The sequence below is a fragment of the Lissotriton vulgaris genome, unplaced genomic scaffold, assembly GCF_964263255.1.
Source record: "Lissotriton vulgaris unplaced genomic scaffold, aLisVul1.2 SCAFFOLD_1446, whole genome shotgun sequence".
In the NCBI taxonomy this organism is placed as follows: Eukaryota; Metazoa; Chordata; class Amphibia; order Caudata; family Salamandridae; genus Lissotriton; species Lissotriton vulgaris.
In genome coordinates, this window is record NW_028250880.1 from 313,233 (window position 1) to 339,989 (window position 26,757).

The window sequence follows — 26,757 nt, forward strand, 5'->3', positions numbered from 1 at the left end:
GCTTCATGCCGATGACTCTGTACTTTTATCGAGAACCCCGTGCGGCCTGCAGAGATTAATGGACAGGTTTGTGGGATTTATTAAAGGAAGAAAGTTAAAGATTAATACCAAAACTTTTATAATGTCATGTGGGAACAATATGAGAAAGTTGAGGTCCTTTTATATGGAGGGTCAAAAAACAGTAATTGTAAAAAAATTCTGCTACTTAGGTATACCTTTTAGTAGTAATGGCATGTGGTCACAGGAAATAACCAATGTTAAAGCCAAGATGTCTAAAAGTGCCTATGAGTTTTTAAATTTGCGATTAAGCTAGGGGATTGCCGTATATATGATATGTTGCAAATATACCGTCATAGATGTGTCTCAATCGCACTTTACGGATCTGGTGTCTGGGGGTATAGTCATCACGAGGCTTTGCAAGTCGAAGAAAACTGTTTCTTAAATAAACTGTTATGTCTACCCAAGTCAGCTTCCACTGAGATAATGAACCAGGAAGTAGGGTTAGAATATCTGTCAGATCTAATTAGTTTAAGACCATTGATGGTATGGAGAGCAATATGGCGAAAGGAAGAAACCAGTTTTACTAGAAGCATTATTAGTGACTGCCTTCGCTTAGATAAGAGATTATCGATCCCATGGATCAACTATGTAGTGTCAACTGTTAGGGATCTACTTAATATAAATATCCTGGCTGATCCCAACGGTAAACAGACAAAATATCGAATACAAAATATCGAATGGACATTATATCGAGTACATAATATAGGCTGGACGGAATATAGACATCAAAAATATTGTTTTGAAGGTAAGTAATGTAATATTGAATTTTAAAATATAGATAGTCAAAATATCGAAGTACATAATATAGGTTAAGAAACTTTTATTAATATCACATTTTTATAGTGTATTTTATGTGTTAAAAGTGTTTATTTATGTTATAATGTAATTTAATTAATGAATTTAATGTTATTTAAATTTTGCGTAATTTAATTCTGTAGCGGGTTGTGGGTTTATAGGGGAATAGGGTGGGAAGTAATTTAATTATAAATAATTAAATATGTAAATGTATTTATTGGTATTTGTTTATAATTAATTCTTAATTAATTTTTATTTTGTAATTAATTACATTTCAATTGCCAATTAATTTTATTTCATTGCATAATTGATAAAATATGTTAATTTAACTAATTTAATTTCTGTAGCGGGTTGTGGGTTTATAGGGGTGTAGGGTGGGAAGTAATTTAATTATAATTAATTTAATGTGTAAATTTATGTAGTGTAATTAAATTATAATTAATTAAATATGTAAATGTAATTTAATTAATGAATTTAATGTTATTTAAATTTTGCGTAATTTAATTCTGTAGCGGGTTGTGGGTTTATAGGGGAATAGGGTGGGAAGTAATTTAATTATAATTAATTAAATATGTAAATGTATTTATTGGTATTTGTTTATAATTAATTGTTAATTTTAATTTTGTAATAATTACATTTTAATTGCCAATTAATTTTATTTAATTGATTAATTGATAATTATGTTAATTTAACTAATTTAATTTTTGTAGTGGGTTGTGGGTTTATATGGGAGTAGGGTAGGAAGTAATTTAATTATAACTAATTACATATGTTAATTTTTGTTGTGTATTTATTAGATTTTAATTGTTAATTAATTAATTGTTAATTTGTAATTAATTAGTATTAAGAGATAACTAATTGTAATGATTAAATAAATTAGTATTTGTAATTAATTATTTATTATATTATATTAAAGTGGTAATTACTTTTAATAATTTTTTTGTACATATTAATATAATATATGAAGTATCTACTTTCACTACTGTTGCACTCACTGGAGTGGGAATAGTAATTTTTACCCCTACGCTATCCAACACTTTCCCTACTGTTGCACTTTCTGGAGTGGGAATAGTAATTTTAACCCCTACGCTATCCAACGCTTTCCCTACAGTTGTACTCTCTGGAGTGGGAATAGTAGGTTTTACCCCTACGCTATCCAACGCTTTCCTTACTGTTGCACACTCTGGAGTGGGAATAGTAATTTTTACCCCTACGCTATCCAACCCTTTCCCTACTGTTGCACTCTCTGGAGTGGGAATAGTAAGTTTTACCCCTACGCTATCCAACCCTTTCCCTACTGTTGCACTCTCTAGAGTGGGAATAGTAATGTTTACCCCTACGCTACCCAACGCTTTCCCTACTGTTGCACTCTCTGGAGTGGGAATAGTAATTTTTACCCCAACGCTATCCAACGCTTTCCCTACTGTTGCACTCTCTGGAGTGGGAATAGTAATTTTTACACCTACGCTATCCAACACTTTCCCTACTGTTGCACTCTCTGAAGTGGGAATAGTAATTTTTACCCCTAAGCTATCCAACGCTTTCCCTACTGTTGCACTCTCTGGAGTGGGAATAGTAATTTTTACCCCTACGCTATCCAACGCTTACCCTACTGTTGCACTCTCTGGAGTGGGAATAGTAATTGTTACCCCTATGCTATCCAACGCTTTCCCTACTGTTGCACTCTCTGGAGTGGGAATAGTAATTTTTACCCATACGCTATCCAACGCCTTATCTACTATTGCACTCTCTGGAATGGGAATAGTAATTTTACACTTCCGCTATCCTACGGTAATAATATTGGATATTTTTTAATTATATTATGTTACAATATATGTATGTTTTAACAAATATGATTGTAAAAAAATGTTTTATAACTTTAATGAATTATTTAATTATTATAAGGTAATTTAAGTATTTTTAAGTATATTTTAGTGAATAATTTTTAATATTAATTTAATTTAACATTGTTTTTAATAAAGTCGATATTTTTACAAACTATATTTTTGTAAACGATATTTTTTACTCAATATTTTTTACTTACCTGTTTGTAGATACAAAGTCGATATTCTGTCTGTCGATATTTTGTCGCCAATATTTTTGGTAGTCGATAATATGTCCCTCGATATTATGTCAGTGATCCGATCCCGACAGCCTATCTGATATCCCCACGAAAGAGCTTAAGTCTACTTACTTGAGGAAGAAGGCCCAAGCACGTAGAGATGCTAACATGTTGTTAACAATCCCTCAGTAGTATTACTCTAATATGGTTACTACTGGCTTACAGAATTATTTAAAGGTAGTCACCAGATCATCCCATCGGTTTGTTCTTACTAGATTAGGACTTGGAATCGTACATCACTTGGTGGCGTTTCATCTTATAAAAAACTACCCTTCTGCACCATGTCCCTGTGATGGGGTTACGAAACAGAGTATTGTCCACTTTTTATTTATTTGTGATTTTTAACTGCACTTTTGCATTGCCTATCTAAAACCTTTATTTAAAAAAAGGGCAGCAACAATGGTAGCCATGAGGTTGCTCTTTTCCTTAGATGAACCAGATATCTGTTTTTTCACAGCAACGCACATTTTGAAATCAATAGCTGTCAGGAAAAGCATTGTCTTTTAATTTATTTTGTTGTTTTCCTGCCATATGGATTTGCACTGTGTCTGCTTTTTAACTTGTCCCGTTTAGCGATAACTGTACCAGAGCTTATTGATGTATTTGTAAATATTATTGTGTGCTTTTATGATTGTTTTTTTAAATAATCGAATAAAGCTTTTGAACGAAACGCATATGTGGGCACAGTTGTGGGGGAAGATGGCGGCCGAGTAGGAAGCTCGGTCGGAGAGCTCCCGTTCTCCCGTGATTTCATCCTAGCAGAGGTTGGGGAACAGCTCCAGCATGGTTGCAACTAGACCCGAGATGAATCAACTCAGAAAACGATGCATAGCGGGGGTCGAATTCTGAATTGAATTCTGAATTGAACGAGTGCTTAGAAAAAACATTTCTACCCAAAACTACGGACTGTACCTGGAATGGTGTTTTTCCCCGAGGTCGCCTCTCTCTCGCTGTGCAGTGGTGAGAAGGGTGAGGCGTGTTGTTTGCCGAACGGCGCCTGGGAGGTTGAGGCTTGTGGTCTCACACACGGCGCATTTGTGGCGGAGAGCGTGCTTCTGATCTTGGATCCCTCGAGGGCTGTCAGCGGAGCGTGCGGGCGCCGTGAAGCAAGTGAAGCGGGGAGAGGCTTCGGAGCTCGTGTCACAGCGGAGACAGGCAAGTGGAGCGCCGCGCAGGGAGCAAAGTCGCGCTGCCGCCGTGCCTCCGGAAGACTGAGTTTTCAGTTCCGGGGCGCGAGCAGCAGAGCCAGAATCAGAGCTGGAGAACAGAAGCTCGAAGGGGTCAGCAGGGATTCTGACTCGATTGCGGGCATACCAAAAAAAGCATTGGATAACGCGACAGGGGTGAGGAATGTCTATGGAAGCGCGCTCAGCAAAATAAATGAATACAGAAAGGCAAGATTAGAGGAATCAAGTCCCAAACACAAAGAGAAAGAGACAAATAACCATTTAAGTATCAAAAGTATCAAAAGTATCAAAAGTATTCGGGTTTTGGATAAACTGCCTCACAAAGCCTACAAAGCGCAGCAAGCCCAACAAGTAAACACTTACAATAAAACATACTATAATCTTAATAGTGTTAACAGTCAATGCTGTCAACTTTGTCAATATATTTTGCTGGGTCAGACATATAAATATTTACAACCTTGCCAGTTTACAAGTACAGAAGAGAAAACCTCCACAAACAATCAGCACATGAGTAAAGTCACTGAATTAACGCAGGAGGTTTCAGAAGAGGTTTCAGAAGAGAAAATACCTCAAGACTTAAAAGACCTTCCAAAAAAACAAGTTGAATCTAAATCGGAAACAGAGTCAGAGTCTTGGCAACAAGAAACTCAGCCTAGCATTGTGAAATCCTTCTACAGTCTACGCAATAGAAAATTTCTGAGTCAGGAGCAGTTCCCAAAAGGTATCACTCCGAGAGTGAGCAGGAAAAAACAAAAGACAATACTCAGAGACTTTCTACAGAACAACTTAGAGAAGGAGGAAAGATCAAAAGTAAAAGTAAAAGTTACCCCCTCTCTTAGGTCTTACTTTAAAATCCAACAACAAGAGCTGAACTCGGGTCCTCCTAGCTCCATACAACCACAAAAATCATTAGAAGCTTGGGGAAGTGAGAAGGAAGGAATAACCAAATCTACAGATACTCGTTCCCTAAGAAAAGAGAATCAACGAGAAATTCCCCTACTAGTTGGAAAACCGAGCCCTAGCAAGATAAAGAAAGGGAGAAAACCTCGAACTAAGAAAAAGAACTTGGTGGAAAACAAGAGTCTAGAGGAACTTTGGAAAAAAAAGGAAATTAGTACAGAAGAAGGAACAGAAGTCCATATGGCTGAAGGTGGCGCTGATCCTGCTGCCACAGCAGTAGTAAACAAAACTGTAAATATGACAGAAGAGGTTGGAGATAAGGAAGACGATGACCCAAGGTCTATAGAGTATAACAAGAACCCAGCTAAATCCAAACAGACGAACTTCTTGAAAAAATATGGATAGAAATGAAAGAGAAATTCTCCATTTCCAAATCAAAACAAAACAAAATACAGGAGGTCTGCGAGAAATTGGATAGCAAGCTAAACGCCCTAGCAGACAGAGTCACGGCAGTTGAAAATGAAGTTACTGGCTTGGACAAAAAGGTGGAGAAAAACAGAAAGGAAATAAATTCCTTAAGATTGGAGAGTAAAAACATAAACGAAAAACTGGAATCCTTAGAAAATCAAGCCAGGAAAAATAACATAAGGATCTTAAATGTGCCGGAGAACCAAGAGGGTAAAGATGTAAAAGCATTTGTAGTGGCACTTTTGATGGAACATTTCCCATGGGCGGACAAAGAGGTTTTAATCGAGGATATACAGAGGGTGCACAGAGATCCTTATGGAAAGAGCAAAGAAAGGAAAACCCCCAGGAAGATTCTAGTAAACTTCAAAACGTATATGCTGAAGGATAGGATCTTGGGGGAGGCACTGAAAAAAGGATCGTATAGCAAAGATAGTTGGAATTTTAAAATAAGATCTGATATGTCAAAAGCCTCTCAGACCAGACAATGGGAATTGGGAAATTTGATGCCCGAATTGCAACAACTAGGTGCCACAGTGCAAATGAAATTTCCACCCTCACTACGCATTATGTGGAGAAACAAAATGCGAAATCTAAGAGAGCCTGAAGAGGTGAAAAACCTGATAGAACAAATCAGAGACCAAGTACAATCAGAGGAACCTCTGAGTTAAATGCTAAAATGTTCACATAAAAAAAAAAAATGTTACAAAATAACTCATACTCAAGGACAAGTGTATAATAATATGTAGGAGCTATAATCCAACTAAATTTTTTCATCTTTTAAATGTATATAGATAAGAATCACGGGGGTGGGGACGGGAAGCCAAAAGGGTTACAAAGATAACCGAAGGAGAAGAAGATGGAGGCTTCCCCGGGGAGGGTAACGTAATACACAAATCAGAAAGTACGAAAATACACGAAAAAGGGTGGGGAGCAAAATAGGGAAAAAAAAACAAAAAATACCTCATCTGCGAAAATTCAGGAAATCAAAACAACAGGGAGTGAAGTATAGGAAAAAAAAATCACAACTACTGAACAAAACAAATGGGGAGTGAAAGTAGAGAGGTAAAAATTCTATCCTGGAATGTGAATGGGTTAAGGACAAAAAGTAGGAGAAATAAAATCTTAGAATATATCAGAACTGGGAAAAGTGAGATAATAATACTACAAGAAACTCACTTGTTAAAGGAAGAATGGGACCAAATAACTAAGAACCTATGGTGGGTAGATACTTTAATTTGCACAACACAACAAGTCAATATTAAGGGAATAGCGATAATCTTTAAAAAGTCCCTAAAAGCAACTATAATCAGTTCAGAAGTGGATAGCAAAGGAAGATGGGCAATAGCCAATACAAAAATAGGAAATTCTCCCATTACAATTGCAGGATACTATGGTCCTAACTTAGATGATGCTGATCCGCTGCAAAATTTATACTCGCAGCTACTTCTAGCCACTTCTCCCATAATACTGGGGGGTGATTTTAACCTAGTAATGAATTTAAAACTAGATAGATTCCCTCCAGGTAGACATACCAACCTAAAAAAAATGAGACAATGGATTGGGACTTATAAAGGGGACCTTAATCTGGTGGATATTTGGAAAGATAAAGGAGAAAAATCATACCCATTCACTTTACACAACAAAAAACAGGGTCACAAATCCAGGATTGACTTCTTTCTGATCAGTAACGAAATAGCAAGGAAAGTAAAAAGAATATCTCACCTACCAGCTCACTTGTCAGATCACTCGGCAGTACAATTAGAACTACAAATTACAGAAAATATAACTGAAAGGAGATTCACAGTTGAAAGAGCCTTGCTGGAAGATGAACAAATTATAAAGGAGCTAGAAACAGAAACAAACATCTTCTTCGAATTAAATGTGTCAGATACCACAGAACAAATAACGTGGGATACTTATAAAGCAGTCATAAGGGGTAAACTCTTGAGCTTAGGGGCTCGCAAAAATAAACAAGTAAAGCGAGAGATCTCAGACCTAGAAACAGAGATCAGTACCCTAGATATCGCTATATCCACAGAACACGAAGAGGTAAAGAAACAAGATCTTCTTAACAAAAAACAAATGCAAAAAGATAAAATTAATCAAATCCTGGAGGAGAGATTACAGAAAAAATGGGATTCCAGCAAACTGGCGAAACATGAATATGGTGAGGGCTGCGGAAAATGGCTAGCATGGAAGCTCAAAACAGATCTAGCTAAAAACAAGGTAAAAAGCATCATTCCGGATGATCAAAATAATCCTACCTCCGATGAAATCATCATCAAGCACGAATTCTGGAAATTTTTTAAAGATCTGTATACGGAAGACTTAAATCCCTCAGATCAAAGGATTAACTCCTACCTGGAAGATGCAGCGCTCCTAAAACTGACAGAAAACGATAGAGAAACACTGCATAAAGAAGTCCTTGAAGAAGAAGTGGCAGATGTGATTAAAGGTCTGAAAAAAGGAAAAGCAGCAGGGCCGGATGCTATTCCAAACGAACTATATATGAAACTGAAAGACTCCATACTTCCTCACATAACCAAACTAATCAATTTAATTTTAATACAACAGAAATCTATACCTGATTCATGGAATGATGCCATAATCTCAATCATTCTGAAACCCGGAAAGAACCCACTTAAATGTGAATCATACCGTCCAATATCTTTATTGAACGCTGATTACAAAATATTCACTAAAATAATGGCAGCTAGACTAGGGAAAGTACTATCAAATTTACTGCATCAAGATCAAAAAGGTTATATTAAAGGAAGATACTTACATGAAGTAACACAAGAGCTCTTAACTGCAATAGACATTGCTATAAGTGAGAAAACTCCGCTTACTATACTTGCTGTTGATGCCGCAAAGGCGTTTGACCGGGTCAACTGGACCTTTCTTGAGAAAGTTATGATCAAGAACAACTTCGGACCTCACTTTACATGTATGGTAAACCAGATTTATAAAGATCCAAGATCAAAGGTCGTAATAAATGGCAGTTTGACAGAAAACATAAAAATAACCAGAGGAACGAGACAGGGTTGTCCACTCTCCCCCTTACTTTTCAATTTATATATTGAACCTCTGGCAAACAAGCTAAGAAACAACAACAGAATCACACCTTTCAAGTATGGCATTTGGGAGAAGAAAATCGCTCTCTACGCGGACGACTTAATGATCTTTACTGATGACTACCCAAAAGCTAAAGCAAGTATTGAGAAAACTCAAACTACATTCGGTAAAATCTCAGGATATTTGGTGAATCAAACTAAGACAGAGATTATGACATGGAATACGGCTTTTCAAAACAACTTCATAAAAAATGAAATCAGATATTTAGGAATCTTAATAAATCATGACATAGAGAAGATTGCAAACAGGAATTTGAATAAAGTTGCCGGGGACGTAAGAAAACTACTTGAGACATGGACCTCTCTACCATTGAGTCTGATTGGGAGATCGAATATAATCAAGATGATCATTTTGCCAAATTTCACCTTTTTATTTAATACGATTCCAATGGAGTTCGGGAAAGGGGAACTAGCTCGGGCACAAAGAGATATAACAAGCTTCATTTGGGCAGCAAAGGGCACGAGGATTGCATGGAAAAAGATCAGGAGGAGCAAGAAGGATGGCGGGCTGGCCAGCCCAGACCTGGTGGAATATTGCAGAGCCTTTCAATTTAAAAATATCAAATCTCTACTGAAAAATCATGAACACTACTCAGCCTATTTACAAGTAATCACAAATTCAGAGGATCACGCGCTGTTCAAGTATGGACATCCCAAATACTTCAAAAAAATAAAGCTTAAGATACTGGGAGATGCAGCAAAGATGTGGACTCAAATTAGAGGCATACTACATATATCATACTATAGTAAGTGGGCTCCTATTTGGGAATCCCCCGGAACTCCAGAATGCTTAAAAGATACTCTTGCACTAGCATTGAAAAGAGCCGACATCAAATACTGGGGACAAATACTAGATGGTCCAAATATAAAAACTTGGTTAGAACTTCAAGAACTGTCGAACAATACATTATCTAAATTTAAGTATTATCAAATGTCAAGTTGGTCCAGAACTCTACCCAGTATACATGGTATTGAAAAATTGGAAGATGACATGATCACAACAACGCGATTACCAAAAGAAGTGGCTAAGTGGTATTGGGCTCTGATAACGGCCAACGATGTCAGTGTTAACATGGAAACCCAAATATGGAAAGACACTGTAATAACAGATTTAGATCTAATATGGGAAAAATCTGTAGCTAAATGCTGGTCAACCTTGAAATCCGTGGCTCTGAAGAGGAATCATCTTTATAGAATCCATCGGGCATACTGGACTCCTAAAAAACTGTCCAAATTCAAAAATGCTGGAATAAGGAAATGCCCTAAATGTGGGGAAGAAAAGTCAGACGACATCCATATGTTTAAAAGCTGTCCCCATTTGGAGGAATTTTGGGATCAAGTCGGTAAGACCCTGAGCACTATCCTGTCCAAGCAACTCACTGTAAGTACAACTCTTACTCTTTTTGGGATTCTGGACTCAGGTAATGAAGGGGGTCTTACTAAAGAGCAGGAAAATCTCCTTTTTGTATTAATAGCTCTCGCAAGGAGAGAAATATGTATTAAATGGATAGGAGCCTCTTGCCCAACCCATGCAGAATGGCTAAACTCGGCAATAAGAATCAACAAACTTGATAAGCTAGGAAATGTAAGCAAAAGATTTAAGTTTTGGGATATCTTTGAATCTTTCTTAAATCCCAAATAAAAATAAACTTAAGTCCTATGATTAAGGCGATTTATCTTCTGGCGGACAAGTAAGGTACTTGCCGAGTAGCCAAGCTGGCTAGCTCCCCTCGATCCAACCCAAGCCAGAGGCATTGATATGTGACGAGTAAAGGAAACTCCTCAAACAACGAATGGTCAAAACTCCCCAATCAAGAGAGAACAAGGGGCAGTGTCGGAAAAAAGTAATGAGGCAGAAACCTGATACTCCACATGCATAACAGAATTCGCAAGATGAAGACAAAAAATTTTTTTTTTAAAAAAAAGAAAAAAAGAACAGCATATGTGAGAATCATTGCCATCATCGATGTCTAGATCAGCAATGTTCATAGAAGGTTGTACCTGTGTGCTGCTTTCAGCTTGTACTTCGCCGCCACCTAATCGTAATGGTGAAGTCTCAACGAATGCCGTCATCAGAATAGGTAGCCGCTGGGGACAACACGTTGCATGAGCCGTTACCGAACCAAGCAAAGCATCGATTACCATAGGTACTGCTGATGGTAGTGTAAGACAGATGTCCAACACGCATTCTTCTCCGCATAGCAGAAATCGTAGCACAGGTAAGATGCAATCTTGCCTGATTGGTCTGAATGAAAGAAACCAGGCAGTATTCAGATCTCTTAGCCGGGCAAAGCCAAGGACTTTAGTGATCCGTTCTTGGTATCGTATAGCCAGGATCATTTCTTCCATTGTAGCCTCAGTTTTGTCTGTGACTTGACTTGCCATATCGGAGCAGAAGGAACAAAAATAAAACTCCTGCTACTAGTCCCAAGATGAGAGGCAGGCTGCCGAACACAGAATGCACGAATTTCGGGAAGATGCCCAGAACTGTTTCAAAGGGTCCTAACAGTCCCGAAAAAATTGTCTTAAATACATGTGCGATACCACTGGTATCTGACATGTTTAAGATTTGGCTTAACATTTCTACAAAATGCACAGGGCAATTTGTCGATAATAGGGTATGTATCTCTGCCGCTGTCCTTGCAACTTGCAGATCATACGTCTCTTTGGACGAGGTCAAAGGCACAGTTGTCTGTAAAAGAATAGACTTCATTCTGCCTAAAGTATCAATTCGAATAGAAGAGATATTCAGAGAAGGCCATATTGCTGCCTCCTTGTCTGGTTTGCTGTTTGAATACAATACTTGCATACAGCAAATGACCCTGGAAGTAATGCTCAGGAGATAGGCTTTTCCTGGCACCATGCCACAACAGCTGTGGTCACTTATTATAACGTAGCTGCCGTTGGAAAGTTGTCTGAAAAAAGGCTCTATCTGTGTTGCAGGAGTGCCAGGCAGGTGACATGAAAGGTTGTTTGATGAACCTTCGCAGGCTCCATGCAAGTTAATACCTTGACACAGAAGTGTACCGCTTAGTGAATTTTTACAGTTGTTACCACAAAGAAATACCTCTTTTTTCCCTTCACTATAACATCTATGTGTATAAGGTAAATTCCAGGTTGACTTGATGTATCCTTTACCCAACCTTTCATACAGGACTTCTGGTATATACTTTTGGCAATATTGCAACTGAAAGGTTGTTATCGGAATTGTAATTGTACAATGTATTATCCATTCAATGACAGTCTATCAATCAATCAATCAATCAATCAATCAATCAATGCATTTGTATAGCGCGCTAGTCACCCGGAGGGTCTCAAGGCGCTTGGGGAGGGGGGGATCCGCTACTGTTCGAACAGCCAGGTCTTGAGTTGCTTCCTGAAGGCGAGGTGGTCTTGGGTCAGGCGGAGGTGGGTGGGGAGGGAGTTCCACGACTTGGCGGCCAAGTAGGAGAAGGATCTTCCTCCCGTAGTGGCTCTTCGGATGTGGGGGATGGCGGCGAGGGCGTGGCTGGTCGATCGAAGCTGGCGGGTGGGAGCGTAGAAGTTGAGGCGGTCGTTGAGGTATCTTGGGCCTTGGTTGTTTAGAGCTTTGTGTGCGTGGGTGAGGAGTCGGAACGTGATTCTCTTGTTGACAGGGAGCCAGTGCAGGTCTCTCAGGTGTCCGGAGATGTGGCTGTGTCTGGGGATGTCCAGGATGAGTCGTGCTGAGGCGTTCTGGATCCGCTGGAGTCTTTTCTGGAGTTTTGCGGTGGTTCCGGCATAGAGGGAGTTGCCGTAGTCCAGTCGGCTGGTGACAGGTCTCTCTGACATTGTCAATGGTAATCTCTTTTTCAATGCTCAGCACCGTATAGTCTGCTCCTTTTTGTGCCAAAGAGATTTGTTTATCTGTAAGGTTAAAGATAGAAAATAATGACGTTATGTTGATTAGATGCCATGGCACGTAGCCTCAACTGAGGTTTTATAACGTCCAGCCTAACTGCACAATAGAACGTAATTGGGACTGGCCATGTTGTAACATTAGCATATCCTGTTCTATTATATCAATAGCAGATGATACAATGCTGTCCAGTGAATAAATTCTGGAGGACAGAGTTGTTAACCCATTGTCCACTACAGACAGTGATTTTTCCAAATTAATACGATCAATTTCTCGTATTTTTTCAGCAGTTTCAATTTGCATTACTTTCCAAGCTTCGTTGTAAGCAGCGTATATACCAGCCGCTATGAAACGTTTTTGACGCTGTTTGCGAGGTCCCAGTATGAAATCCCGCAAGTCAGCACCTACTTTAAGTAAAGTCAGTGTTGCTGAATTTCAGGCAGTGTGGATTTCTGTAGCCATTCGAGGCATAGTTTCCCTACACTGTATGTTGTAATTATCCCTGGATGTTGTCTCTGGGAATATCTTGGGTCTGGCCTGTTCTGTTTGAACCCTTGTGTTTTGTTCAGGAATCTATCTTGACAGTTATTAGTGTCTCTGGGCCAGATAAACCAATTTTTCCAATCAGGATTTGTTCTGTTTTGGTGTAAAATGTGGGATACGTCTATCTCTACATCTGTAGTGCTATTACTATCAGGTATGGGCATTGGAATAGACGGTTTGTTTAAGTCTTTTATCTTGGCCAGGCCAAAACAGGTTGTTTGTTGAATGGTGTCATTCAGGAATATTATCTGTTCTGGGATCATGCAGGCTCTGAATATTGATTCTAAACCTTGTACCTTGTAATTTCATGAACCCTGTAAATAGTCATGTTCTGTAAATTTTGCTGACATTTCTAAATCTGACATCATATTATTAATATTTTCAAAGTCCCAATCATCAGAGAAAGTACTAGGTGATACAAAGTCACTTAAGGAAACCTTGAATTGATGTAGATATTTCAAGAGTTCAACCGGGCCATAGATTTCCTAGTCAGTTGAGTCCCATGCTACCCCAACAGGTATTGGAATGGCTGTGATGTTCACTGATGACAGTTCTCTTTTTTAGATGTGAGACGATCTGTGTGGTTTTAGAACCAAGTTGATGTTCTGACTTGCTGTGTCCATTGTACTATGTTTTCCATCAATAAATCTACCCAAACTTAAAACCAAGATGAGCCAGAGTAGGAGGAAAAGTACACCTAACACAATCCATAATTCAATCCAAGGTGAAATCAGATATGTTTCTTTGAGTTGATGATAGAGTTCAGTAATTTTTTCTTTGAAAGTTGTTGTTGCTGGCGTTTCTTCACGTTCACTTGGATCATCAGAAAAGTCATCGAAATTGATGAAGTAGCCAGATGCAGTTCTGTCAATTCTTGGAATTGCTACATCATTGTAGACGGGGGTTTCTTGTCGAACTGTTGCAATTTGGGTTTCAAGAGGCACAAGTTCTATGGCTTTGTTGCATAGTCCTTTTCTATTCACTGCAGGTTTATCAAATGTGATTAGTCTCTCAGTTTGAACCTCTTGGATTGTAGCAAGGTTTGGTCTTCTGCGAGTCCACTGGGCCTACTACTTAATATTGGCCACATGATTGTGGTTTTACCAGGTCGATGGATACAACTCTGTTATCCTTTTTACCAGCATGGGGCGGTAGTACTACTGATCTTGTACCGCTGACAGCTAAGACAGGTACTGCTTTTCTGTAAGAAGGCCCAAATTCCTTCTTCACCACAATCTTTTCTCTGACCAGAGCCCCAATCTTTGGAATCCAGACAGGTCTTGCTGGGACAGGTGGTTTTTCTTCAGTGGCCGCAGTCTTTAGCTTTGTGTTACTTAGACTTCTTATTGTTTCATTTAATCCTGTAAAACAGCCAAACGGTCCTTGATATCAAAGGTTTTTTGTTTCACCACTGAAGTCTGACAATCGAGATGATGAATGATCCACGGAGTGATGCTTCCTAGAGAATTTCCTGGCAGAATATTAAGACTACCTTGGACACTTATTAGATGTTTGACCCACCCGTCACCCGAACCTAATACCCTCGCCGTTATAGATTGCTTTATGTCATGGTTTTATCTCTGTGCTGGTCGTTTCACTGTTGATACTTTCATTCTTTGGCATATTTCAAATTCTAGAACATAGTTTCTAGTCTGTTTTCCCATGCGTGGCCACCAATATCTCTGTTTTAATAATGATACTGTGGCGGAAATACCAGCATGTGCAGAAGCGAGTCCTTCATGTACCGCTAAAATTAGTCCTAAACTGTGTTCCATGTTTGGAATTGCTCTATCCCCCACTACAGGGATTACAGCAAAAGGAACATTATTCGCATCAGTTTTGTATGAGTACTTTACTGGAAAGCCTTTCGGGTGTGTCTTACCACTGTCTTTTACTGAAGCACTGACAGCTTGCATTATCTCGCTGTCTATTTTTGTTTTTGACCGGGTAATGGCAGCTACGGAAGCCGTTTGCACAGCTGCCTTCGCGGCCTCATCAGCCAATGAATTCCCTGCAATGTGAACGCCATCACGTTGATGACTCAGTGTATGTATCAAGGAGTCTTTTGTAGTTTTTTTTGTAAAAGAACTACTTGTTCCCAAAGCATTTTATGCTTGATTGTGCCACCTTTTGCATCTTTGAAGCCGTTTTGAACCCAGTTCTGCAAGTATTCATTAAAAGACTGAACGCAGTAATATGAATCGCACACTATTAGTGTGGGGAATTCGCGATCAGTATTTTCAAGCGCCATCTTAAAAGCCTGTAGTTCAGCTCACTGAGCTGTACAGTCTCCGAGTGATTGTGTTTTTGTGACCAGTGGTCTAAATTTTCCTTCGTGCCAACGACCTTTAACAATCACACGCGCAGCACTATATGCTTGTTTACCCCAAACTGCGGGTTGTGCTGAACTGTCTGTATATATTATACAGCTGTAATGTTCAAGAGGCAGGATTTTGGTCGGCAGAGGACATTCATATTCGTATTGGAGGAATTCTTGTGTTTTTAAGTTTGGATCAAATTCATATACTACGTCTGATGCAGCAAGAGAATTAACCCATTGTATCCATCTCGGATGTAAAGCTTTAGCATTGGCAATGCTTGCTCTTGTTACTGCTTCTATGGCAGGTACCGGTGCAACGATTATTATTCGTTTACCTTGTGGAAGGGCTCTTTCTTTTGCTACAGCAGTTTGAACCGCAGTCAGAATTTTTTCATTTGAACTGAATTTCATTTCATATTTCAAAGAGCAAGGGTTGAGGCAAAACAAAACAGCACCTACTTTCACCTGCGACTTGAGAGTTATGGTGATGGTGCTTGTGACTCCAAGGAACACAACCCCGTCTGTTCCTTCAAGGGCAAAGCCCAAAAATTACAGTGAACAATATGGAATCAGCACCAATCTAAGAAGTGTTAATTGGCAGTCTCTGTTGTTCTCAATAAAAGTTCAAGATCTTGTAATAAATAAGTCCGGACTTTTGTTAAGTTTTCTGATTCAAATTCTTTATTGTGATAATCCAAAACAGGCAAAAATCCAAGAACATCTGTGGATTTCCCTTCTTAGCCAACACGTTTCATCTCAAACACTGAGACTTCTTCAGGGCTCAAACATCACTTTTAGTTCAAAAAGTTTATACAGCACACTGAGAATCCTTGGGAATGGCAGGTTAATGATTCCTGTATATTTTGCCTGTCTTGGATTATCACCATAAAGAATTTGAATCAGAAAACTCAACAACAGTCCGGACTTATTTATTACAAGATCTTGAACTTTTATTGAGAACAACAGAGACTGCCAATTAACACTTCTTAGATGGGTGCTGATTCCATATTGTTCACTGAATTTCATTTCAGCTTGTGTGTACAAGTGTGATTTATAACCTATTGGTACCGTTTCTCCCTCATTAGAGGTCAGGTATGTGAATCCGCATCTTCCTGGGATGAGTCGGATTACAAGGTTGCGTTCGTTTGCGCGAGTTTGCAGTTTTGTTTTGGTTAACATGTCTGTTTGTAATGATCGTAAAATTTCTGTATGTTTCGGAGTCCAATTAATTGGTTTGAAATCAGGCTTTATTAACTCGTAGAGAGGTTTAACCCTCTCTGTACAGTTTCGAATGTAAGTTCTTCCGAAATTCAGGAAACCTAGAATTGATTGTAAGTTCTTCAGCGTTTTTAGAGCTTGGAGTACTGCACAATTCTCTAAGAAGTTGTCTGCTAGGCTTTTGCCTTCACTTGATAATTCATATCCTAAAAACAGGACACTTAGGTGGGCAATTCGTGACTTTTTAAAGTTGAATTTGTACACTTCAGCTGCGAACCCAAGTATGATGGTGTTCCCTCTTTTCAAGTGTGTCTCCAGGTCATCGTTTGTAAGATAGATGTCATCGACATAAGATAATGCCTCATCATCATCATACATCATCATACATTTGTAGTAACTCTGTTACCCTGACTGAAAATAATCCTGGGCTATTCTTGTATCCCTGTGGGAGACGACAAAATTGCTTTTGGCCCCCATACTGGAGAAAGCGGTCAAATACCTGCTTTCTGGTGCTATGTTTTGACAGAAGAATCCATTTGAAATATCTAATGTCATTTTATATTTTTTGCGTACGATGTTATTAATTAGTGCTGCACTGTGTTAGTTTTGTACTGCAAATGTTTTGCAGCAGGAGTTTAGGTTTCTGTAGTCCAAAACTAGACGATATGAATCATCTGGCTTGGAGACAGGAAACAAAGGATTGTTCATTTGTGAGGTGCATGTTTCAATCACCCCCTGATATTCAAGTTGATCTAAGATCTCCCTGACTTGATTTTTAGCTTCTTGCTTAACAGGATACTGCCTTTGTGCAGTAAGTTGATTTTGTAACTGAATTTTATGGTGAGGATAATCCTCATCCCATCCTACATGATTTTTATATAATGCAGGGGCTTGGGCCACTGCCCATTTTCTAGCATATGTGTATTTTTTATGAATTGGAATGTGATTTGAGAAGGCAGGCATAATCATTTCTTCGCCATGTGGGCATTCCCTGACAAACTGCTGGTGGCCAGTCTTTCTCTGTTAGCAGGATATCATAGCCTTTAGATAGGTTATCCCAAAAGAGACCCTTTATTTTCCTAGTTTTGTCCCCCTCAATACGTAATGTTATTTCATATAATTTATGAGGCACGCTAACTCTCGTGTCTGCAGTTTCCACTTGAATGTATTCATTCGTGTCCACTGTCTCCAGAAGATTCATCAGGATCTTGCGAGCTATGGTCACTTCTGCTGCACTGTCTAGCATTGTCTGGGCCCATTCTCCATTTTTCAGTTGTGTCCTCAGAATCCTCGGCATGTTTTATTTTAATACTAGCTACCTTCTTTTTTGGAAATTGGAATTTTTTACTTTGATGAGCAGGTTCCTTGTCTTTGGACTTGACGTGCTCTTCTTTGTGTTCTGACCGTCCTCTTCTTTCCGATTTCTGTGAGGAAGTCTGAAAAGATCGAGAGGGACGTGCATCAATATCTTGATATCTGTCAGGTTTTCTCAAATTGTCCCTGTTTCTATGGTTGTATCTTTTTTCGAAGGGCTCCCTGTCGGGAGACTTGCCTCCTCGATCTGGAGATCTATCTCTCCGTCGAGGAGACCTTCCTCTGGACTGAAACTGTTTTTCTCTGGGAGTGGTTTGTTTATTACCCTCCCACCTCTTTTTTGGAGTATTGAGATTATTTTTAATAAAGGTTTTTTCAGGATTTTCAGTTAGTTGTGGTTTTAGTGGTTTCCCACGCAAACTATCTCTACCTAATTCTTCATAGGATTTTTCAATTATTCTGGCAAGTTCAAAAGGTTGTTCTGCTATATCTGTTTCTTTCAATTTTTGGCGGCAGGTTGTACCGTCAATTGACAATTGTCAATTGAATTAATTCTCTATATGCTTTTGTTAATTCTTTTAGTTTAACTAAAAGTTCTTGGTCTGACATTTTTTCAATGTCGGGATGTGGTGTGTAGCCAGCTAGAACTGGCCATGTGGCTCCTGGTCTACCTAGTGGACCAAGCCTGGTAATGTGATTTTGATGTTTTAGGGCGCCATTAAACCAGAGCTGGTGCTCTTGGTATGTTAGTGGAATTTCAACGTCCTCGAATGGGGCGTATTCTTCCGGTGGTTGATCTATTTTGTAATAGTGAAAATCTTGTGTCACAGCATGTGCTGCTGGAAAGTGTATCCAGGAATAGAATACCTCTGTCTGCCGATATTCATGGGCCTCTACCACAAATATGACTGTACCACCTCTTGATGATACTCCATTTTTTATAAGATTCATAGTTATAGTTTTTCTTATATTGCCCGGTATGATTATAGCATTCGGGTCATCATTTTGGATAGTTGTGTTATCCGCTAAGAGTTGAGCTGCTAAAGCATCTCTTTCTCTTTCCTCTTCACTCTCCGTAATTTTACTGACTGAAAGGTTTTTTGTTGCAGAGCAAGTTTCAAGGAAACAAAGATTAGGTGCACAATATTTTGGAACACTGTATCCTTCAACATTGACTAAACCAAAAACTAATACATAGGAATCTCTTCCTACTAAGTTCCGGCGGATATTAACCTTTTACCCACTCCAGACGTCTATTGGAGTTTTTACGGGAAAAAGGGGTCTGTGTGAAAAAGCGCGACTGAGTTACGCTAGTATCGAGCGTTAGATTATCGCCGTACCAAACGTTGGGCGCCATGTAGTGTAGTTCCTATATTCCCAATAGGCTCTGCGCATTGGAATAACATAAACAATAGTTTAGACAGAGGACTGAGGTAGACTAGGTCTCAACTGAATATGTTAGACTTAATTATGAATGCCAGCTCGCTCAGAGGTCACTAGAAACTTTCTCGAGTGAACAGGAAGGAGTTAACTTTCCTGAATAGACAAGAAGGGATTAGTTTCTGACAACCGCATAAACATGACAACTTTGCTCCCTCCAGAATAAGGAGTATATCTCCAGAGTCGCGGAAACAATAGATGGCTATTTCACTCAGTCAATCGTGAATGCTTAGTTTCACCAGGAGTGCAGAGAAATAGAGAGACAGGCGTTTTCAATAAATGTTGTTATTTATTGAGCAGTCCTCTTTCTCATGCAAGAGAAGTGAATTGCCACAATTGCAATACTTGTCATAAAGTAAAGTGCGTACAGTAAAAAGAGTATTATGAAATAATACTGTAAAAGCATTCATATGGTTTCTAAGCCATAAGATACTTAAAACGGATTAAATACATACAATGATAAAAGTTGACTAAACGTGCTCATCTAGTGTTTCTAAAATTCACCTACCCCGGTGTACCTAACCTATGCCTAGTACGTGGGAAGGAGTAAGTGAGATATAGTTTTAGTTAAGATAGTTTTTGCCAAGAATCTGAATCAAGAATTCTCTAAGGATCTAATCAGCTCCGTACCTTGGTTATAGAATGAAGGAGGTCTTGTCGCTCTTTCTCAGGACTCGATCTCCCAGCAACCCGCAAGGGTGACTGGAAACACTGGAGCTGGATTTCTCGGCAGGAGAAAAGACAGCGTCTCTCTCAGTGCGTCAATGGGAGGATCAGCTTCCTTCGGCACTCATTACAGCTGGGCTTCCGGCAAGTACATAGCCGATCTGCTCCAAACCACTGTGTGCTTGCTTAAGGCAAATGCTGGTATATTTATACCTGGAAGGTGCCAAGTTTGACGTAAGGTTGGACATAAGACGTCACTAAGAACTTTCAGTTCTTTCAGAACTCCAGGAGTTCTTGGACAAATCAAAACAAAAGCAGGGGGAATTCGCGGGCTGCTGGAGGCTTGGTCTGTTTAAAGAACTCATTGTACTTTCTAGGAGTCTATGGGAGTAGCCTTGCCGTATTTGGACTGCATTGGCTATGACTAAATATGGAGATGATTCTTATGCCTTTATAAGGACATGATTTGTTATAACCACATAAGTACATGAATAGGGAATATTTAAATAGGGTCCTAGATATGTTCACAACATTACAAGTTAGCCAAAACGAATTTAAAATGCTAGCAAAAATAAGTGTAAAAAAACTTTACTAAAAGATAAGGCAAACCTCGCAAGCATAAGCTATGGCTGGATGACTCTAAGATCGTACGACCAGCTGAAGCCTCAGGGGTATCTAATTCTGCAATTCACTGCACGCACCAAACTGTGCTTTCTTAAACTAAGAATGGGAGTTATTAACTTGTCCAGCCATCTTCCCAAATGGAAAAGAGAACAAGTTCAGCAATTCTGTCAGCTCTGTGGAAACCAAAGGGAAGACATTACACATATTCTTTGCCTGTGTCCAAGCCTGTTGAAGGAAAGAAGGTCCCTTTTATGGAGAGGCTGGATTAACAACGAGGTTGGATCATGCAGAGCCGCAGTATTAGCCTGCTTTGATCCACGGAACTTCAGCCTAAACTGCGCCGTAGTAAGGTTTATGGAACAAGCTGCAACAAAACTAGGGGAGGTAATTTCATCAGCAGCAACCCCCACCAGAAAAAAAACCCAGTAGCACCCCCATGTAGGACAAGAGGGGCTCAGTGCACAGGTCAGCACACTCCGGGACTTGACTTGCTAACACGGTCATCATTCTCAACGAGCCAAAAGGGCCAAACCTAATGTGCTGGCGGAAGTGCAATGTCGATTGTGCAGCCAGCAAAAATGGGGGGCCTGGGGGCCTATTACCAAGAAAGGGGGTCTAATTTTAATTTTCGGAACTTTACTACATTGCCTCAAAGGGTTACATCTAATGAGTCGGCGAAAGGGCAACTATAATCATGCACTCCGCAAACATGGGCGACACCAAGGTTATTTTTATAACGAACTGAGGTTTTTTTCCTTCTTTTTAAATGTGCAATAATTTTCTATCTTTTGTAACTTGCAAAGGTTTTTCTTATATCATGAAATAAAGTTATTATTATTAATATTACATAAACACCGTCATATTACGGGAGGTCTTTTTTAGGCATTGACAGAATGTGCGATTCTCCTAGAATCGCGGAATGTTGAGACAATGCTGAGACTAATACCTGGTTCTCCAGTTCTCAAGTCGGCAGATCTGGTTCTTACACCACATGTTCTTCATTACAGGCATTTCTACTGAAAATCGAGATCAAGCAAGCCTTTGCCCTTCTGCTCAGCGGGAGGTTTCTGTCCTCCCTGACCTCACCTTAGGACACCTGTGTTATCGTTTGACAGGTTTACCGCCCCAGTCAAGGTCCCCACCTGCCACTGTCCCCGGAGCGGTTCGCGCCCAGCGGGCGCCGGGCGCTTGGAGCCTAAAGCGAGAGCACCACGGGGCTCGCCTCACCGGGTAAGTGAAAAAACAATAAGAGTAGTGGTATTTCACCGGCGGCTTGAGGGTCTCCCACTTATCCTACAGCTCTCATGTCTCTTCACAGTGCCAGACTAGAGTCAAGCTCAACAGGGACTTCTTTCCCTGCTGATTCTGCCAAGCTGGTTCCCTTGGCTGTGGTTTCCCTAGATAGTAGATAGGGACAGTGGAAATCTTATTCACCCATTAATGCGCGTCACTAATTAGAAAACGAGGCATTTGGCTATTTCTGTACCACCTCGCGGTGGCTCATTCTGGGTTATTATACTGCCCATCAGCGTCAAATTGGTTTTGCTTCCAACAATACAACATTCTTTCGCTCCGGAGTACAGCCACACTGAACGCTGTCCTCACTGGAACTGGGATCATGTATAGACCAGAGATAGTACTCCCTGCAGAACTATTCCAACAATTTAAAATTGTCTACGAAGAGTCCAGAGAAATTAAAGTATGATTAGCAGGACATCAATATCAATGTGTGGTAATTATGTGTATGTAATTATTTGAGACCTATTCATCATTCAAGACATTTCAATACGTATGATGTACACAATTATATCTAAATTGTTATAAGCACAAATCTATACAAATACACATCTACAATTTGCACATCTAACTAGAAAATGCACATCTATAAAATTCTAAAAATTCACATCTATAAAATTCACATCTATACTCAATCTTGTGTCAACTATAAACTAATATGTTGAAACAATATACTTTATAAGGGTGACATATGTGCTGCAATAAAGTGTATATCCCAGTATAAGCTTGATACTCAATTGTCCATAAACACTTGGCACATATTAAGAGTGTCCATTAAAGTAGTCAGGCAAACATTTTTCTTGAATGGGAAAGACATTTGCAGACCTAGATCAGCTGGGACAACATCATTACATTGAGGCCAAATACCACAACATCAAAGATAAGGCCATGACATTTTACAGTGTTACATTTGGTGAGATCTTTGATTTGCTGAGACAGATCCTGATAGTATTTAACTTTACTCTCAAACGCTAATTCAAGAGAATTCTGTGAGTTTTCAGAACGTATTGAAACATCAATCACTACAGCTGTACCATTTTTGGTAAACACTGCATCTGGTTTTCATAGTTCACCTTGATTATTCTTAACAGGAGGTTCCCTATATGCCATCCAACCACACCTTTTTGCTCTATCAAGGAGCAAATCCAGAATTTTATTATGTCTTTTTATCCTAATAATGTCCTTGGTTTTAAGACATGGTTTTAGGACATGTCCCTTCTGAACGGTGCTCGCCCTTCTCTTAGGACCCATGTTCAACTGCTGTTCATATGGAACCCTTCTCCACTTCGGCCTTCAAAGTTCTCATTTGAATATTTATTACTACCACCAAGATCTGTACCTGCGGTGTCGCTACCCGGGCCCTCACCCCGGGCTTCCGTGCTCACCGCTGCGGCCCTCCTACTCATCGCGGCATAGCCACCATGGCTCTCAGCGACGGCGACAGCTGGGTATCGGCCCGACGCTCCAGCGCCATTCATTTTCAGGGCTAGTTGATTCGGCAGGTGAGTTGTTACACACTCCTTAGCGGATTGAGACATCCATGGCCACGGTCCTGCTGTCTATATCAATCAACACCTTTTCTGGGGTCTGATGAGCGTTGGCATCAGGCACCTTAACTCGGCGTTCAGTTCATCCCGCAGCGCCAGTTCTCCTTATCAAAAGTGGCCCACTAGGCACTCACATTCCATGGCCGGCTCCACGCCAGTGAGCCGGGCTTCTTACCCATTCAAAGTTTGAGAATAGGTTGAGATTGTTTCGGCCCCAAGACATCTAATCATTCGCTTTACCAGATAAAACTGGGGGCTCTGATTTGCACGTCAGCTGTCTGTCGCCAAGCGGCCTGAGCTGTGCCAGCTGGCTGGCGATCAGCCCACCACCACATTTGCCTGGGTCAGAGGCACTGGAAGGGAATAGCCAGGAGGCTCCCCATTCTGCACACCTCACACTGAGAGGAGCCGGGGTCCCCTTGCAGGACCTCGGCCCCTTCTCTTCCAGGCCACCCTGCCGCACGAGAAGGGCCGCTCCTTGGTCGCCCGGAACCTGGACAAGCCGGGACATGGGTGCAGGAGGGCCCAGCTGGCGCCAGGGCCATTTCGAGAGAGGGGCAGTACCAGCACGGAGATGCACTGCCATTCGGTTTCCCCCCACTGCAGGGGGTTGTGTTGAGTGAGCTTGGGTTCCGTCTCGTTCGTGCATCAGTCGAGCATCGGTCGGGCCTTCCCCAGGTGGAAGAGGCCCGCCGAAGTCCCGGTCCTCACCCGAGCGCCCCATGCAGCCGCGGACTGCTTTGCTGGCCAGGGCGCGCCAGGGCAGGGCCGGGCCCTATGCATACCGTACATGCTTGCAGGAGGCAGCTGAGGGCTTCAGGCTGGTGCCGTCAGTTGCTGCGCCGTTAATGACCCTTCTGCAGGTTCACCTATGGAAACCTTTTTATGACTTTTACTTCCTCTAGATAGTCAAGTTTGATCGTCATCTTGGCGCTCCGCCAGGGCTGTTGCCGACCCCTGCGGGGCCGATCCGAGGACCTTACTAAACCATCCAATCGGTAGTAGCAACAGGCAGTGTGTACAAAGGGCAGGGACTTAATCAACGCAAGCTTATGACCCGCACTTACTGGGAGTTTCTCGTTCATGGGAAATAATTCCAATCCCCAAACCCTCTCACAAACGGGGTTCAGCGGGTTACCCGCACCTGTCGGCGAAGGGTAGACCCGCGCTGATCCATTCAGTGTAGCGCACGTGCAGCCCCGGACATCTAAGGGCATTACATACCTGTTATTGCTTGATCTTGTGTGGCTGAACTCCACTTGTCCCTCTAAGAAGCTGGACACCAACCGCTGGGGGTCGCGTAACTAGTTAGCATGGAGGAGTCTCGCTTGTTATCGGAATTAACCATACAAATCGCTCCACCAACTAGTAAGAATGGCCATGCACCACCACCCACAGAATTGAGAAAAAGCTAATAATCTGTCAATCCTTTCCGTGTCCGGGCCGGGGGAGGTTTCCTGTGTTGAGTCAAATTAAGCCGCACGTTCCACTCCTGGTGGTGCCCTTCACTCAATTCCTTTAAGTTTCAGCTTTGCAACCATACTCCCCACAGAACCCAAAGACTTTGGTTTCCGGGAAGCTGCTCAGCGGGTCATGGGAATAACTTCGCCATGTAGCTGGTCAGCATTGTTTATGGTCAGAACTATGACGGTATCTGATCGTCTTCGAACTTCCGACTTTCGTTCTTGAATTTTGAAAACATTCTTGACAAATGCTTTTGATTTGGTTCGTCTTGCGCCGGTCCAAGAATTTCACCTCTATCGGCACAATACGAATGCCCCCGGCCGTCCCTCTTAATCATGGCCCCAGTTACGAAAACCAACAAAATAGAACCGGAGTCCTATTCCATTATTCCCAGCTGAAGTATTCAGGCGACCGGCCTGCTCTGAACACTCTAATTGTAAACGATTCGCACCCCCATTACACTCAGGGCCCGATTCACAGAACTAACTTAAGACAAAATCCTAAACTTACTACTTTTGGTATTCACAGAAGTTAGGATTTTGTCTTAAGTCTGTCTTAAGTTTGTCTTAAGACAAACTTAAGACAAAATCTTAACTTCTGTGAATACCAAAAGTAGTAAGTTTCGGATTTTGTCTTAAGTTAGTTCTGTGAATCGGCCACTTAGTCAAGAGCATCAAGGGGCGCCAAGGGGTAGGGGCTGGGATAGGCGGTAGCTCACCTCGCGGCGGACCGCCAGCTCGATCCCAAGATCCAACTACAAACTTTTTAACTGCAGCAACTTTAATATATGCTATTGGAGCTGGAATTACCGCGGCTGCTGGCACCAGGCTTGCCATCCAATAGATCCTCATTAAAGGATTTAAAGTGTACTCATTCCAATTACAGGGTCTCGAAAGAGTCTGCTGCCTTCCTTGGATGTGGTAGCCATTTCTCAGGCTCCCTCTCCGGAATCGAACGTGAATCCCCGTTACCCTTGGTCACCATGGTGGGCACAGAAAGTACCATCGAACATTGATAGGGCAGACATTCAAATATATCGTCACGGGGACGTGCGATCGGGCCTGAGACTATCTAGAGTCACCAAAGCGGACGTGCAAGCCCTGATTGGTCTTGGTCTGATAAATGCACGCATCCCAGGAGGTCAGCACTCGTCGTCATGTGTTAGCTCTAGAATTGCCACAGTTATCAAAGTAACAGATGGAGCGATCAAAGGAACCATAACTGATTTAATGACACATTCACAATTTCACTGAACCGGCCGTGTGTACTTACACGAGCATGGCTTAATCTTTGAGAAAAGCATATGCTACTGGCAGGATCAACCAGGTAGCCACACCAGCTGACGGGGTGGGGCCGCGTGCCCATCTCCCCGACCAGCAACCTTAACGCACCCCTCCCTCTCGGGGAGTGGAGAGGTGCAGTCGCATGGGCACCGGAAGGCCCAGCAGTCTCCCCCGGGAGAGAGAGGCTGGCCGAGTCACAGCCATTGTGAGACACAGGGGTGCCGGAGCCTGGCATTGACTGTACCCCTTGGAACAGTCATTCTGAGCTTCTGTGGAAATGTGCTGGGCAGAGAGGGGTGATGGCATGGCACGCGAGGCCTTTGGACCTGCTGGACAGCAGCATCCAAGGGCCTGGCACCACCCAACCCCTTCCGCTCAAGTCAGACCACTGGGGGGCATGAGCTGCCGGGGCTACTCGGCCTTCGCTCGGTCCATGCGGGGTGGAAGCACTTTGCTTGAAACAACAGCCGAGGCTAGCCAAGCAGTCCATCCCTAAACA

General features: G+C 41.2%; 1 protein-coding gene and 1 pseudogene across 1 annotated transcript in view; one reads left to right on the forward strand and one right to left on the reverse strand.

Annotated features, from left to right (window-relative positions):
• The window catches only part of LOC147663085 (collagen alpha-1(XII) chain-like), a 223,334-nt gene that overhangs the window by 78,912 nt on the left and 117,665 nt on the right, over positions 1–26,757 (forward strand). The window lies entirely within an intron of this gene.
• LOC147663086 (18S ribosomal RNA) lies at positions 24,358–26,304 on the reverse strand (annotated as a pseudogene).